The following is a 16365-nucleotide window of genomic DNA, read 5'->3' on the forward strand; positions in this document are numbered from 1 at the left end:
ATCAGTTCACACACCTCTTTCTTTCATTCTGTTCCCAAGTCCTTTGTGCAGCCTTCCCACCCTAGGCGGGGGCAGCAAAACCACACAAGGAACCTCCCCGTCGGGGAATCGAACCCCGGTCTCCCGCGTGACAGGCGGGGATACGCACCACTATACTAACGAGGAGCCGGGCTTGCCACCTCCCACCTTCTCCGCCCCCACATCTTTCGCCACGCCCCTTTCCGATTCTGAATGTCTCAGGGCAAGGCGAGGGCAGCATCGCTGCCTCCCCTGCCTGCTTTATTCCACCTTGTTAGTGTCCTTCGGTCAGCTCAGGCTCCGGAAAGCAGTCCTGGACCGCGACCCGCTGTGCTAGGGCCCCACCGGGCAGTCAGGATGGCCGAGCGGTCTAAGGCGCTGCGTTCAGGTCGCAGTCTCCCCTGGAGGCGTGGGTTCGAATCCCACTTCTGACAACAGCGGGTGCTCCTTTTTGCCCCGTTTGAAACGGGTCAAGGATGGCGCCCTCCCTGGTCCTTTCAGCACGTGAGCCAAAAAAAGGGTCTCAAAGACCAACCGCGCCACCGGTGCGCCTGAGGCGGGGTAGTCGTGAGTAGATAGTAGGGTTTTTTGGGCGCGGCCTGTTTTGTTATGACGTAACTTTATATTAATATTCCTACGTCATAATTGGGGGGCGTGATTTTAGGTAGATTTATTTCCTTAATTATTCCTACGTCATATCCGTCAGAAAGTGTACACCCATAAAACCCTGAACAACAAGGCCTCCCATAACCGGTTGTTCTTGTTGTTCTTGTTGGTCAACTGTAGAGTGTGAATGGGTCGGCTCTTCCTGTAGTGGTTGGGGGTCTTTTTTAAATATACATGTAATGGTCCCAGGTCTTAACAATGCCTGTTTTGAATAGTGTGTTTATCATATTCACACGGTCTCTGTCTCTGTCTGTCTCTCTCTCTGTCTCTCTCGCCCCAAGCATTTTATAAGATCAACAAGTTCTGTGGTCTGTAATGGCCCCAGGTCTTAACAAGGCCTGTTTTGAATAGTGCGTTTATCATATTCACACTGTCTATGTCTCTGTCTGTCTCTCTCTCTCTCTCTCTCTCTCGCCCAAGCATTTTATAAGATCAACAAGTTCTGTTGTCTGTAATGGTCCCAGGTCTTAACAAATGCCATTTTGAATAGTGCGTTTATCATATTCACACTGTCTCTGTCTCTGTCTGTCTCTCTCTCTCTCTGTCTCTCTCGCCCAAGCATTTTATAAGATCAACAAGTTCTGTTGTCTGTAATGGTCCCAGGTCTTAACAAGGCCTGTTTTGAATAGTGCGTTTATCATATTCACACTGTCTCTGTCTCTGTCTGTCTCTCTCTCTCTCTGTCTCTCTCGCCCAAGCATTTTATAAGATCAACAAGTTCTGTTGTCTGTAATGGTCACAGGTCCTAACAATGCCTGTTTTGCATAGGGTACTTATGTTAACCCCAAGGTATATGGCTCTGTCTCTCCCCTCAAATTTAATTAAAAATAAAATTAAAAAAGAGGGTGTGTGTGTGTGGGGGTGTTTGTGTGTATAGGTTAATTGTTTTTGTAAAAAAAAAAAAAAAAAAGCTGTGGTTATATTTTATCTCACACATAATGTGTTCATTCGTTTTACTTAAATACATTCTAGGGTCTTAAAGCTCATAAGAGTTAGACTTAAGATAAGGATATGTTTTTAAGGTATTTTAGCAGTCTCAATCCCTGATGATAAGGAATCATTTAAAAAATAAAAACAACTGATCACTCAATGTTAAATAGATCACAACACTCAAGGCTAAATCACTCACACCATGGAGGGCGGGGGTGGACTCAGACAAACGTAGGTATGGCGTGTGTTATCAAAACATTCAGAATACTTTTAAACTATATAATTTATAAGCTTTGTAAAATAAACCCAAATATCTCTTTTGCGGGGATAAACGCTGTTCTGAGTAGTTTGTGACTTGTTTAATACCAAACAAAGCAGCGCTATTAAAAAAAAAAAAAAAAAAAAAAAAAAAAGCTGTGGTTATATTTTATCTCACACATAATGTGTTCATTCGTTTTACTTAAATACATTCTAGGGTCTTAAAGCTCATAAGAGTTAGACTTAAGATAAGGATATGTTTTTAAGGTATTTTAGCAGTCTCAATCCCTGATGATAAGGAATCATTTAAAAAATAAAAACAACTGATCACTCAATGCTAAATAGATCACAACACTCAAGGCTAAATCACTCACACCATGGGGGGCGGGGGTGGGCTCAGACAAACGTAGGTATGGCGTGTGTTATCAAAACATTCAGAATACTTTTAAACTATATAATTTATAAGCTTTGTAAAATAAACCCAAATATCTCTTTTGCGGGGATAAACGCTGTTCTGAGTAGTTTGTGACTTGTTTAATACCAAACAAAGCATCGCTATTAAAAAAAAAAAAAAAAAAAAAAAAATCGCTGTAAAAGCGCTACTTATTTTAGATCTTTATAGTTATTTTCTAGGCTCAGGTTGTTTTTTAGCGCGTATAAAGGCCTGAAATATTCTTAGTGTTTATTGACTATAGGTCTTGATGCTTAAAAATGTTTTTTTGAGAGACCAAAAGGTTCTAATAAAAGTTTAGAGTAGAGAGGAGAGAGATCGTCGCCATCTTGGTTTCTATTTGAAATTTGATGCAGGGTCATTTTATTGGTTGTTTTTGATATGTTAATTGGTAACAGGATGGCACAAAGGCCAGCCCAGAACAATGCCTTACAAGCAGATCCGGCATCTGGCCATCAGTATAAGTATGAAGGTCTGGTCTTCAGCTCGACAGACTCGTACTGACCTTTCGATTTAAGCCTAAAGATCAACAATGTCCGGAAACAACATCAGCGACTTCGATTTAAACGAGTTTTTAGGTAAGTCTTCAGATTATTTTCATTGACTCAGAGCGTGTTGTGTGCATGTATTGTAAATAAGGTTATAACATCTGTTTTAAGTTCTGTAAAATTATTTTTCAGCCAGTCAACAGGAGTTAATTCCCAACGCTGAGGATATCATCTGGAACAACGACGGTAAGATTTTTGTGTTTGCGCTCATGGGTTCTTATGTATGGGTGTGTGTGTGGTTTTGAAGCGGCTCATTAGAGTTATGAAAACGTTTTAATATATATTAATGCCGGTCTCTTTAATTACACAGAAACTATCGAAAGGCCTGTGATTAATGTCTCCGAGGATCAACCAAGAGAAGTGGTTGTCCCTAGACAGGCTGTCTGCCGACCGGGTAAGAACTAAACCCCTGTTTGTTTGTATAACGTTTCTGTAAGATGTTTGAGGCCCGTTTTGTTAATTTAAAAAAATTATCCTTTCTAACAGTATTAAGAAACGTGGTTCGAGACAACGAAAGGCCTTCCACATCGAGGTCTTGTTTCGTTTTACCTTCGAGAACCGTAACCTTTCAAGAATCTGAAAGGCCGTCAGCCCCTGTATCTGATAGCGGTGAGTATATATCTGCCGCTTGTAAGAGGTTAAAGCTTTTTATAAAGCGGGGTGGTTAAAGGTTAAACATGTCTCTTACCTCCACAGAAGTGCAAAAAGCTAAACCAGCTGAAAAACATAAGAAACGATTATTCTTTGGAGATAAGTAAGATCTTTCAAACTTTAATGTTTTTAAAAGGGCTTTGTTTGCCCGTTGAGGGCTAATATTTAAGCGATGGGTGCCCATTTCCTGTAGGGCGGGGGGTTCTGGGAAAGATCTTTAGAAGTCCGGACAGGTCTAGGCTTGTTTCTGGGGCATGTGTTTAGAAATGACCGATTGTCCTACCGTCTGGTTAGGAAGTAAAGCTGTCCGAAAGGTTTTAGTAAGTTGTTTGGCTTATCTTCCGCAATTATACTTCTGTTTTAAAGTGGCTGTAGGAAAAGGCTTGAAGGTGTTCATTGTATTTAATATTTAAACAGATCGTGAAAACGTTTGTGAAACAGGAAGTCCCGGGATCAGGAAGCGTTTACACTTGGAAGGTTCGTTTAAAAATGAAATGTGGTGTGTGTGTGTATAAAAAGTTTTATTAACAATATTACAGTTTTTAAAGAAACATTTAAGAAACCGTTTATTTACAGAGGCTTCTCTGTTTTACATTTATTATCAAGTCCTAATAAATATATTGTCTGTAAATAATAAGGCATTGTAGTGAATGTCTAAGCCTATTTTCAAAGGTCTAAAAAAGCTAAAGGTTTTGAAGGTCCTGGATATGTTGTTTTAAGTTTGATTTCTGTCACCGTTTAAAGATGTAAATGTAATGTATATTTTTATTCTTCCCAAGACTCTTGGGATAGTCATTCTGTGGATGAGCTATTGAGGACAATTACCCCGTCTAAGTGGGATCAAACATCTTCCCCGGAGAGATCACCGAGAGGATCCCCCACGGTGGTCTTGGAGACCCCCCAACATCTACTCAGGCCACAGACTTCTGGGGGTAATTCAACAACCCAGATTCAGCCCGAAGCATTGTCGGTCGGAACAAATACAGGCAACCAACAACCTCAGGGGTCGCCGTCAGTCAGGGTTGACACACCACCCAACGACGGACTGGTTTCAACATCGTCCCCCCATCCCCGTTTCTTGGCTACAGAAACGCTGAACAGTACACCGCGATTGGCCAGGGTGTCACCGCAAAGGCCTTCTTGGTCTCCGTCCGTGAGTATACGCTCGCTCCCTGCCTCCTTCGAGCGAGATTTACCGGAGCGACCATCCTTTGAAGCTGTGCCAGGACACCATCCCCCGGAGCTACTTCCTGAAGGTCGGCATGAGTTGCTACGTACTTTGTTACTAAATCAAAGACTTGTGTTAGTGGGGCAAAACCTTGTGATAGAGAGCCAAAACACCCTTATTAATACCCTTACTAACGAATTGTACCGTATTTAATGTTTTAATAGATACAAAACGCCTTACTATTGTGGGTTGTTGGAAAAATAAGAAATAAATAAAAAAATGTCCGGACTTGGTAAAAGAACTCACAAACTAAAGGATTATGATCAAGTTAGGGCCCCAAAAAGACCTTCCCGAGAGAACATCCCCGGCCCTGTTGTGAACTCCTCTGATGTCCCAATGAACCAGGAACTATTACAAATGATAAATGATTTAAATAACCCCCAATCACCCCCGATAGAATGTGAATTAACAGACTTACCGGTGAACCCCGACCTGTTACAGATGGTCAATGATCTAAATAACCACCTCCCAACGGTAGAGCTTATAGAGGTTCAACCCCTAGTTCACCCCGATTTGTTTGAAATGGTGGAGGCTTTGGAGACGCTACCCCGACCAAATTCTGCCCCTATTATAAATGATTTGAGACAATTAGAACACAGTACGGCGGCAGAAGCAGCCGTCACTATAGAGGAGGGTCTTGACATTAACCGGTTGGATATCTTTGAAGGACTTTTACAGGCTTTAAATGAGCCTCCTCAAAAAGGGGGTTTTGTAGATGTCAGCAGTGGGGGTGTTCGGAATGTGGAGGGTTCTGAGACTGATAAGGTTGTGGAGGACATGCTCTGTGAGAATGTAGGGGTTGAAGGCTTTGTTCAAAATGATGATGTGGCCAAGAGTACCAGTGATCCCGTGATTATAGATAGACCGGCCTATAACAATTTTGAAATGATTCAGCGTTTTAATTTTGCAGAACTTTTAAATTGTGACAATTATGCAGAAATATTTGTCAACATACACGAGGCCTTGCAAAACATGCTTGAACAGGTTGCTGAAAGGGTCAGACCTCGAGATGTTGTACAGTTAGAACTCAGAGGGGATGATTTGTTTAGCAACCTATCTGTAATGATGAGTGGAGATAATTTAGATGTTGATGAATTTCTGGCTAAAATCGAAGCGTTATTGCAAAGTAACGCATCCATCTTAGCGGATGAAAGTCTGTCTCTGGTAATGAATGTGGTTCGTAACCCTGAGGGTGGGGCACTTAGAAGACTGTCGAAATGCTTGAAGAACGACATAATTAGGAACAAGCTCAGGCAATTAGTGGTGAGTTCCAATGGGGACAATAAGCTCTGTTTTGCTTACAGTTTAATAAAACTACTCACCCCCGACATGCCTGAACCCCAAGCTATGCAAGAGGCTTTAATGCTTCATCAGAGGGCCGGCTTAAACTCTCAACAGATGGTTGCCTTTTCAGACATTACCATGTTTGAGGAGTTGTTGTCTTTAAAAATTGTTGTGTGGTACCGTTGTGAGGTAAAGGAAGTATTTGTGAAATTTCAGACACATCCTGAAACCCATACACAGACACTGTTTCTCTTCCTAAGTGATAGTCATTACTTTGGAATAAAGAGTTTGACGGCTTTTTTGGGTTGTTCGTATGTTTGTCATTGGTGTTATAAGGCCTTCAATGATAAGCTTAAGCACCGCTGTGACGGTTACTGTAACGTCTGTTTCAATCCGCAATGTCGTAAGGGTTTGGCCCCTACCATCCGATGTAAAGATTGCTTAAGGATTTGTCTCTCCGCGTTCTGTTTTTCCGAACATAAGGTACAGAGGGCCGCTGCTGAGGGGGTTAAAAAACGGAGTTATTGTGATCAAACTAAATATTGCCCGCAGTGTTGCCTCCAGTACCGTTTTCATGAGGTTAAACCACACAAATGTCTGGAGCCGAGATGTAGGATCTGTAATGCTGATTTAACCCCGGGGTCTGAACACCAGTGCTTTATTCAGCCGGTTAAAAAGGAGCCGCCGCACAACCGGTATGTCTTTTTTGATTTTGAATGCCGGCAAGAAAACGGGGTCCATGTTGCTAATTATATACACTGTATTGACATGTTGGATTGTGAGTGGTCAGCTAGCGGTGAGAGTTGTGTCAGGGATTTCTTTACGCGGTATCGCGGTCCAAAATACCTCAATTACACATTTATTGCCCACAATGCTAAGGGTTATGATTCTTACATTTTGATGAAGTATCTGGTGGACAATGGGGTGACCCCAAAAATAATACCTCAGGGTAGCAAGATCATGTGTTTCACCAACGAAGCTTTCAACCAACGTTACATAGACTCGTAAAATTTCCTCCCCATGAAATTGAGCGCTTTGCCTAAAGCTCTGGGTTTTGAGGCTCAGAAGAAAGGTTGGTTCTGCCATTTTTTTAATACTAAGGACACTCAAAATTATCGAGGGTCCTACCCGCCCGCCTCTTATTATGGGGTTGATACTATGATGTCTCATGAGAGGGAGGAATTCTTTAAATGGTACAATACGGTTAAGGGAGGTGTTTTTGATTTCCGAGAAGAGATGGCCGCTTATTGTAAAAATGATGTGGTGATCCTTAAAGAAGCCTGTTTGCGTTTCCGCGCCGAGGTTATCAACACATCGGGTCTCGACCCTTTGCAAAGTGTGACCATAGCGTCTCTCTGCATGAAAATGTATCGATCCAATTTCTTGCAGAAAAACACTATAGCGGTCACCACTTCTGACAACTATCGTGCTAGACAAAAGAACTTTTCGACTGTCTCCATACAGTGGCTGGAATATCTGAGTGCCCGGGATAACATCTTCATCAGACATGCTTTAAATCAAGGGGAAGTCAAAATGGGGCCTTACTACTTAGACGGTTTTAGCGACGTGTCCGGGCGGCGTACCGCTTATGAGTTTGCTGGTTGTATTTACCATGGCTGTCCTCAGTGCTTCGACCCAAACACCTTTAACCCCGTAACACAAAAACTCTGCGGTGATATGTACTATGATTTCCAGGAACGAATTGAAACTTTAAAAAACACCTATGGTTTGAATGTGCTGGTGATTTGGGAACACGCGTGGACGACCCTGAAGCAACAGGATGTGGGGGTACAACGGTTTATGGAAACCTTGGACTTTCCTGAACGTCTAGAGCCCAGGGATGCGTTATTTGGGGGTCGTACCAACGCCCTCTGTTTACATTATGAGATAAAGGAGGGTGAGAGAGTAGATTACTATGATTTCACCAGTCTGTACCCTTATGTCAACAAGACCAAAATGTACCCGGTGGGGCATCCAACCATTGTTTATCGTGACTTTCTCGAAATCGGACAGTACTTTGGTTTGATCAAAGTCACCATGTACCCTCCTCGCGAGCTGTTCTTACACGTGTTGCCTTACAGGTGTTCGGGAAAATTGATGTTCCCTCTGTGTAGAACGTGTGTGGAAACTGAAAATCAAAATACCTCTTGTCTGCACAGTGATGACGAGAGAGCGCTGACGGGTGTCTGGTGTAGCATTGAGCTTGACAAGGCGGTGGAGAAAGGTTACAGAGTCGGTAAGGTGTATGAGGTTTGGCATTTTTCTGAAAAATCTGATACTCTTTTTGCTGAGTACATTATGACCCATCTGAAAGGGAAACAGGAGGCATCGGGCTATCCCTCATGGTGTGTTGACTCCGCGGCCAAAGAGTGGTACGTTCAGCAATATTTTGAAAAGGAAGGGATCCGTCTAGAGCCGGGGAACATAACTGTAAACCCCGCCAAGAGACAAATGTCCAAACTGATTTTAAACAGTCTGTGGGGTAAGTTTGGGGAAAGAAATAACCGTCTAAACACAACCTTGATTAAAACCCCTGAACAGTTTATAGAATTTATGTTTTCCAAACAACATGCAGTATCACACTTTCAATTCTTAAATGACCACGTGGCACAGGTCCAGTGGAGGGCCCCTAAAGATTTCCCCACCAAACAGGGAAACGTTAATGTTTTCATAGCGGTTTTTACCACGGCTTACGCCCGGCTTGAACTGTACAACTTAATAGATCAGCTGCAGGAACGCACGCTCTATCATGATACTGACTCTGTAATCTTTGTCACCAGGCCAGGGGATTGGGTCCCTCCCTTCGGGGACTACCTTGGGGAGTTAACGAGCGAGCTAGATCCTCAGGACCACATAGTGGAGTTTGTTTCAGGGGGTCCTAAGACTTACGCATACAGAACGGCTGCGGGTAAGACCTGTATGAAAGTTAAGGGTTTCACTCTGAACCATTGTAACAACAAGCTCATTAACATCAAGTCTCTGACGACCCTGGTACAAAGTTTTGTAACCGAGAAAGACGCGCCTCCTCGCGAGATTATTACAGCCGGAAATCAGATCTATCGCAATAAAAAGGGGTACACATTGGAAAATAGATCACTAAACAAACGGTTCAGGGTGGTGTACAATAAAAGAGTGTTGAAGACTGATTATACCACACTGCCTTATGGATATTAGCAGTGGTTTTGATAACCGACTTCAACACCCTTTCTCCTGTATTATAGCCGGTCCCTCCAATTCGGGTAAGAGCTATCTTATAAAGAACATCATAGAAGATGTGGACGCAACCGTGTCCCAAGCTCTTGACAACATAGTGTGGTGTTACTCTTGCTGGCAACCTCTCTACGATGATTTGGCATCAAAAAAAAATAATCTGAAATTTGTGCAAGGTCTCCCCGCCTCGTTGTGTGACGATGACCTGTTCCCGCCCGGACAAACTAATCTAGTGATCCTTGATGACCTGATGGAGCAGGCCGGTGACAACAGTGAAGTGGAAAAAGCTTTCACAAAGTACACTCATCATAGGAATTTAAGTATTATTTATTTAGTTCAAAATCTATTTTTTCAAGGTAAAAAAAGCCGCACTATTAATTTAAATGCCAATTATATAATTCTTTTTAAAAACCCCAGAGATAAACTACAGGTCACCGTCTTGGCTCGTCAAATGTACCCTAACCAGACCAAGTTCTTTTTGGAGGCATTTGAGGATGCCACCAAAAAACCCTACGGGTACTTGATTGTGGACTTAAAAGCACAAACCCCAGAAGACTTTCGCCTCAGAACAGGTTTGTGCCCGCCCGATTGGCCGGCAGTGTATGTGCTAAAGAAAAGGAAATAAATAAGAATGTCTGTTCGGATTAAAAGAAATCTGCCGCTTTTGCAAATGTTATTTGAGGGGAGCCCGCGCCATAGGAAAGCTGTGCTGGCAGGGGCCCCCTCGGATTTGATCGAGACCCTGTGTGAAATAGCTTTTAACATCTTACGCGGTAATATACCCCTAACACCTTCTCAACATTCTAAACTCAAAAAACAAAAAGCGGTTATCAAGATCATCGCTAATAAGAAGTATTCTATTAAAAGAAAAAGAAAGAAGATTAATCAAACCGGAGGTTTTATAGGACCACTGTTGAGCATAGCCGTGCCTTTCCTAACCAGTCTTCTAGCTTCCAGAGTGGGTTAATAATGGAATATGCTCAGAAAATGTTTTTGATCCCTCAGGAGCAGCTTGAGAAACTGAGAAAAAATGTTGTCGGGCCAGAGCCCATTAGACAAACGGCCGAAAACAACCTGGACTCTGAAATGAAAGCTATACTGGCCAGGGCCGATTTAAATCAGTATTCCAAAGCCCAGATGTATAGCAACACGTTACAGCGCTACCTCCGTCTGGTTAGACAGGGTGATAAAGATCAAAACACTTTAACTTTAACCATGGCCTCTCAAGAAAATGGTTCTGGGGCTGATGCGGGGGCTACGGTTGATAAAGATGTTGCGGTGACCGAACCTGTTGAGAGTTCAGAGGGAGATGTTGTAACGGATGTTTTGAGAAACATGCCGGCCAGAAGCAAAAGACATGCAGAATATATTCTGCACAAAATGGTTCAGAAACCGCGGGTAACGACTTGGAATGAACAGGGTGAATTTGTTTTTAAAGGACAACTGATCAAAGGTTCACACATGTTTGATTTGTTGAAGAGTGTCACTAGCACTAATAAGGTACCCGATAGTCGCCGACCTGTAGGCTGGAATGCTTTCCTACAGGCGATGGCCTGTCTGGACATGCCCCAATCAACAGTCCCTAACCAGGAAACGCGACAAAAAATCCGTCTGTGTAAAGAGGTGGCGACTGATCTGACGCCGATATCTCATTACTCTGACCGTGCTGAGCAATCATCCTCAGGATCTATCCATCGTTGGGAAGCTTATTAATCTCATGTTTTTATTTGTCTCCCCTGTAAATAAGGAACCGACAAACAATTTTTTTTATTTTTTATTTTTATTTTCAAATGTTGTACATTTATTTATAACATAACCCTGCTTTGTATAAGATTTGTGTTGAATAAAAACAAAACTAATGATTCAAAGGCTGTTTTCATTATTTTTTCACTTTAACACGCATGACATCTTTTAAAATCCTCACAAGAACACCCCATCTGTATACATGGCTGGCTAGGGTCGTAAGTAATTGTGTTATAAGGGGGGTCCACAGTGTCCTGACAAACTCTGCCACTTTTTTATCATTTTGGCCTAAATCCTCACTGTACAAGGACATAATATCGGGGTATGACCTTCCTTTAGATCTATGATATAAGAAAAACACACAGTGTTGACCACAAGTGAAGGTCTGAAGACTTTGTACTTGACGACCGCTGTAAATGGTTTCTTGACAGTTGTTGAGCAGAAAGTTATTGATCTTCCGAGGGAAAGGTCTGAAATCCGGGGGGTTTCCATAGGAATCAAAAGATTCCCCACGGCGGTCCTCCCTTAGATAAATAGCCAGCCAATGTTCTCCGGGCATATTTTTAGGGTGTGTGTTGATTATGTACATTGCAGGTAAATTCTTGATCTTAAATTTAGGCAGCTGGTCGCAGGCGTAGACTCCTTGAAACACTTTCCGTGAGCCGGCCAGGGCATTCATGATGTGGTTGAGCTCTCTGGTGTTCATTTTAATAATAATCATACAGAACGTTTCTCCTCTGATTCACCTCAATAATGTTGTCAAACACAGCATACACGACCATATTTACAGTGCGTGGTAGAGGCTGCTTGAAACGCATCTCCAAACGCATATTGCCCGTCTTCATCAGTGAAAAATGTTGTCCACACTCTTCGTCAGGGGTCAGGTTGAAACCGTACAGGGTGTAACCGCTGCAGTATTCCCGGCGATCGATCAGCAGAGGTTGATCCTTGAGATGGCGACCCGTAGCCAGTACTAGACTGTAATATTCACGAACCGCGTTGCCGTTTTCAAAGTCAGGTTGAAAAGGTCTGGATGGAACCTGCACACCATCGACGTACAGTGCTATAAATTCCGCGTTATAATGTTTAAAGTTAAAGGGGTTCTTGTTGTAAACCCCGGTAAATGCATCATTATCCACGAGACCTATAATAACCTGTTTTGGGAGCTGTCCTAGAAACAGATTTTCCTGGTTCATCACCCGTGTCCCTGCGGGGATACTGTGGACTTTCATATAGACTCTTTCGATCGGGTACTTGGCGTTTGCCGTCATTAAAGCCTGCGCATGTCCTAGTTTAACCGCCGGGGAGACGGATACTTTTTTCACAAACAGCGAGGCCGATAATATGGTCAGTTTATATTTTTCAGTATCAGGGGTCATCAGACAAAAAGCACTTTTACTACGGATCATTTTAATTTTAATGTCTACCCCGTTGAGCATGAGTTTTTCTTGGAAAAATATGTCTGCATGGATATGTCCCATTAGCTCAAAGGTCCTCCCTTCTGTTGAAAAGGCCGTTCTTTTTTGCAAACCCTTATTGAGTCCCTCTGGATCCTGGTCGTCCATAGCTTCCGGGGTGTCTTTGAAGAAAAGGCCGGGGCTGAACTGTTTGCTTAGGGTCTCCTCACTATAATTAAGGATACACTCCATCATGGCCCTATAGGGGTAAGTATTGCTGCTTTGACTAATGAGCCGATCTCCCAGGGTCACATCCACCTGTGAAAACATGGTGGCCACCGGGTAATTGATGACCCCAGCGTTGGCCGTCTTCTCGATTGCATCGCCATCCTCATCAGTCATTTTACAGTTCATTAAAATAAATGTGTTATTCAAATCAATATAATCCTCGCCATTGCCAGCTATAAAAAACTCCAGAGGGGCCGTATCTGAAATTGCGGAAAGAGGGGGTATCTCTACATATATGCTCTTATCTATACTCGTTTGAGTGTATGGAACTGTAAACAGATCCAGTTCTGATTTGACGCATTCTTCTGATAGACTGTGGACAAAAGACATTTTTAAAAGATGTATCCTGAGGCTCTATTTGTCTTTCTTTGAGACTTTCTTTTTGCAGGTTTTTTCTTGTGCTGCTTCCTTCTCCGAGTGTTTCCACGATATGTTGGAGAATGAGAGATTCTTCGTTTTTTGTTAGCCACGGATCTTCGTCGCCCTGGTGGACACATACTGTTTCTTCTTTTACCCCCCCTCCTCGCCATTACCATGAGACCCGAACCCTCCTGCTGCTCATGGCTAGCTGCCCGGTTCATAACATTGGTGAACACGTCACTAACAATATTTTTAGCCGCTGATTTCAAGTGGGGTCTGGCTATAGCAAAGCCTCTCTTAAGCAGGGGTACGGCCATTCTAAAGAGACCACGAAAGAGTCCTCCTAGACCGGCTCCATACATTGTGGGGGCTCCTACAAAACCGGGCAAGCCGTTCCCGGCTTGCATCTTGTAATAATCCACATAGGCACTAGGATCTACATAACCCCTCGAGGTAGCCATTTTAATAATGTACACACTGTTTCAGGGGTCGAAAATGTAGTTTGACAATAACTTTACCGAAGCGGAAGGGTACGTTGATATTCTGATCCGATTTTACTTCGATCGTGATGTTGTCAAAGTGGGTCTTTGAGACTGGTACGTAGTGTGGCTTGTCATAAGTAATTGTGACCATGTCATTGCTTTTACCTTTAATAAGTACATTTCTCAAAAGGGGGACATAGCTATCCCCGACCCTCTGGTGTGTTATGATATCCGTATACACATAAAGAGTGTAAAAGCCGCCCCTGATGTCAGCCGGGAAGGGTGCCACCACTTCTGAGAACCTGCTCTCTGTGTCAGAATAGAACCCTAATATACGCCCCAGTTGTCCATTGGTTTGAATGCTAATACAAGGTTTTGACACCTTGTACACTCTGTTTTTAATAGGGTTGTAATATAGCTTGATGTTGGGGGTGCCTTCTGAGAACTGTTTATGCATCTCATCTAATATTGTATCCACATTGTCATAATAACCTCCTTGTATCGTGAATGTCCATTGACTCTTTTTAACATCATCAAAAATGGCGAAGGTGGCATCCTTATCTTGTAAAACAGCCCAAGTGTAAGGATACTGTATTTCCACCAACCCCACTTCCCACGAACCCCTTAGATCTATAGATTTTCCAAATTGTACCGTGTAACTGGATATTTCATTTTTAGGGTATATATCGAGAGAGGCGTTACTGGGTAGAGTCACGTAGAAGCCTCCTGATTCCATCTTGAGTATCGAAAGTAATGCCCCCACCACACCCGCGGGCATGTTGTTATAAGGCTTGAATATCACAAACCTGTTGTTCCGGGACCCAACTATTGAACTTTTCAGGCCATCCAAGCCATTTCACCAACACATATTTTTTCCGGTTCTGGGTTTTCTCAGCTAATATCTTTTCAACTCTGTATACAATGTCTTTACCCACAATAATTTTTTGTAACTCGGCTTCGTAAAACGTTCCTTCTATAGCCTCCCCGTCATAGTCTTTTAACCGGTACACGGGGGGGTCTCTAGCCACCTGTTCGGTAACTGTAAAATATTCGTCAGAAAATGTTTGTTCATAACCTTTGGCAAAAGTACTCCTTAGCTTTGAAACGCGAACCACATCGCCGATGTTGAACTTATAAGTAGTTTTCCCCTTCTTAATAAATGGGCCGTATAATTTTTTATAGACCTTAAAAGAATTACTTTGATCAACATCTATAGGCTTCATTTTAATACTGGCGTGATACCCTTGGTTGTAAGCATCGATAAAATCCTGAACTTTATCAAAATACTTGAACGCGTTGACCGCTGTAAAATATCTCCACATTTTGGTCTTTATGGTGCGGTTAAACCTCTCCACCACCGATGCCTTAAGCTCATTACCGGTGGTGAAATGATGTATTTTGTGTCAGTAGATTCTGAAATTCTCTGTTGAGAAACTCTTTTCCTTTATCAGTCTGCAGTTTTTTAGGACATCGTCCCTGGGACAATATATCCTCAAAGGCCCTTGTCACCGCCCGACCTGTTTTATTATGTAGAATGTGAGCCCAGGCATATTTTGATAACACATCGATACACATCAACATAAATTTGTGACCATTGTTATGTTTTGATAAATTTGACATATCGACTAGATCCATTTGCCATTGTGAGTCTATGTCAGTTGCATATACGCGGTTTCTTTTAAAGTTAATCCTGAGAGGTTTATGTAAGGTATAGGCGTCTTGTTCCCGTAACCATTCTGAAACAACCACATCATTAACCTTCACACCGGCATCAGCGAGTCCACTTTGAAAACCCTTCTTACCTGCCAAACCCCCAATCTTGGCTGGGTTGTAGTATAGTTCATGCATTTGGGGAGCTTGCCGAGTCATTCTGCCAAATAAACACACAGACCCACACTATGCGCCAAAGTTTTTATACAAGGTTTTTTATTCAACTTCAGGAGAGCAGATACCCCTTTTTAGACATTTGAGAAAAGTATAACATACACAACAATTTTTTCTACGGTCCAGACAAAAAGAAATCAGATGATTGGTTACTTGATCTATATCAACAAATACCTGTTTCTTTATCTTGTAGGCACACACCTCAGTTACATATGTAAATAAAACAACAATATGACCTATTTTAAAAGTAAACAGAGGGGTATTAAACATGCTCAGTAAAAGGTCATACAGATGTTGATGAAATGGCCTAATATCATTCTTGGTCCCCTTGAGCGCTTCATCCCAGTGTTCGTACCCCCCGGTCTTTGTTACAGCAACCATTAACTTTTCCAGGTTTGAAAGTTGATCCTCATCGATGGTTAAATCTGTAGAGAAAAGGCTCGCATTGGCTACTTTTCTGTCAAGCACATGGTGTAATAGCGCTCTCAGGTTAGCTGCAGAGTGTTGATGACAGAACCAGTTGCAGCAGCAGTCCAGAACATTCCCCATGTTCAAAGTCCCTTAGTTCAGGTCAGAGTCTGAATCAGTGGCGTAGATGTCGAATTCTTCGTCGCTGCCCCCAGCTTTAACTTCTTTACGGAAGAAATAAGCTTTTAGCTTGCCAGCGGTTTTTCTACTTGGCTCATCCAGGTCATTGAGCAGCTGCCCAAGTTTCTCTATTATAAACGGCTCCTTTTTCAGCTCCAGCAAAATCTCATCTATGATTTTCTGGACATGTCCCGCAGTGACATGTATGTGGGAGTAAGACAGAGCCTTGATTAGTGCCGGTTTCAGCCACGGTTTGTTCAGTCTTCTGTAAAACACGTTGAAATAGAACAGGAAATAGTAACGGTCTGGTTCAAACAAACAACTGTGTCTCAACTGACTGGGGTGATTCACTTCACACCCCCGACAGACTTCTTTCAGA

General features: G+C 42.6%; 1 non-coding gene across 1 annotated transcript; it reads left to right on the forward strand.

Annotated features, from left to right (window-relative positions):
- The first annotated feature begins 369 nt into the window (after window positions 1-369).
- trnal-cag (transfer RNA leucine (anticodon CAG)) lies at window positions 370-452 on the forward strand. The gene has a single exon. It is a non-coding gene; the product is annotated as a tRNA-Leu (tRNA).
- The last annotated feature ends 15913 nt before the right edge of the window (window positions 453-16365 follow it).

Source organism: Amia ocellicauda, unplaced genomic scaffold (genome assembly GCF_036373705.1).
Source record: "Amia ocellicauda isolate fAmiCal2 unplaced genomic scaffold, fAmiCal2.hap1 HAP1_SCAFFOLD_189, whole genome shotgun sequence".
In the NCBI taxonomy this organism is placed as follows: Eukaryota; Metazoa; Chordata; class Actinopteri; order Amiiformes; family Amiidae; genus Amia; species Amia ocellicauda.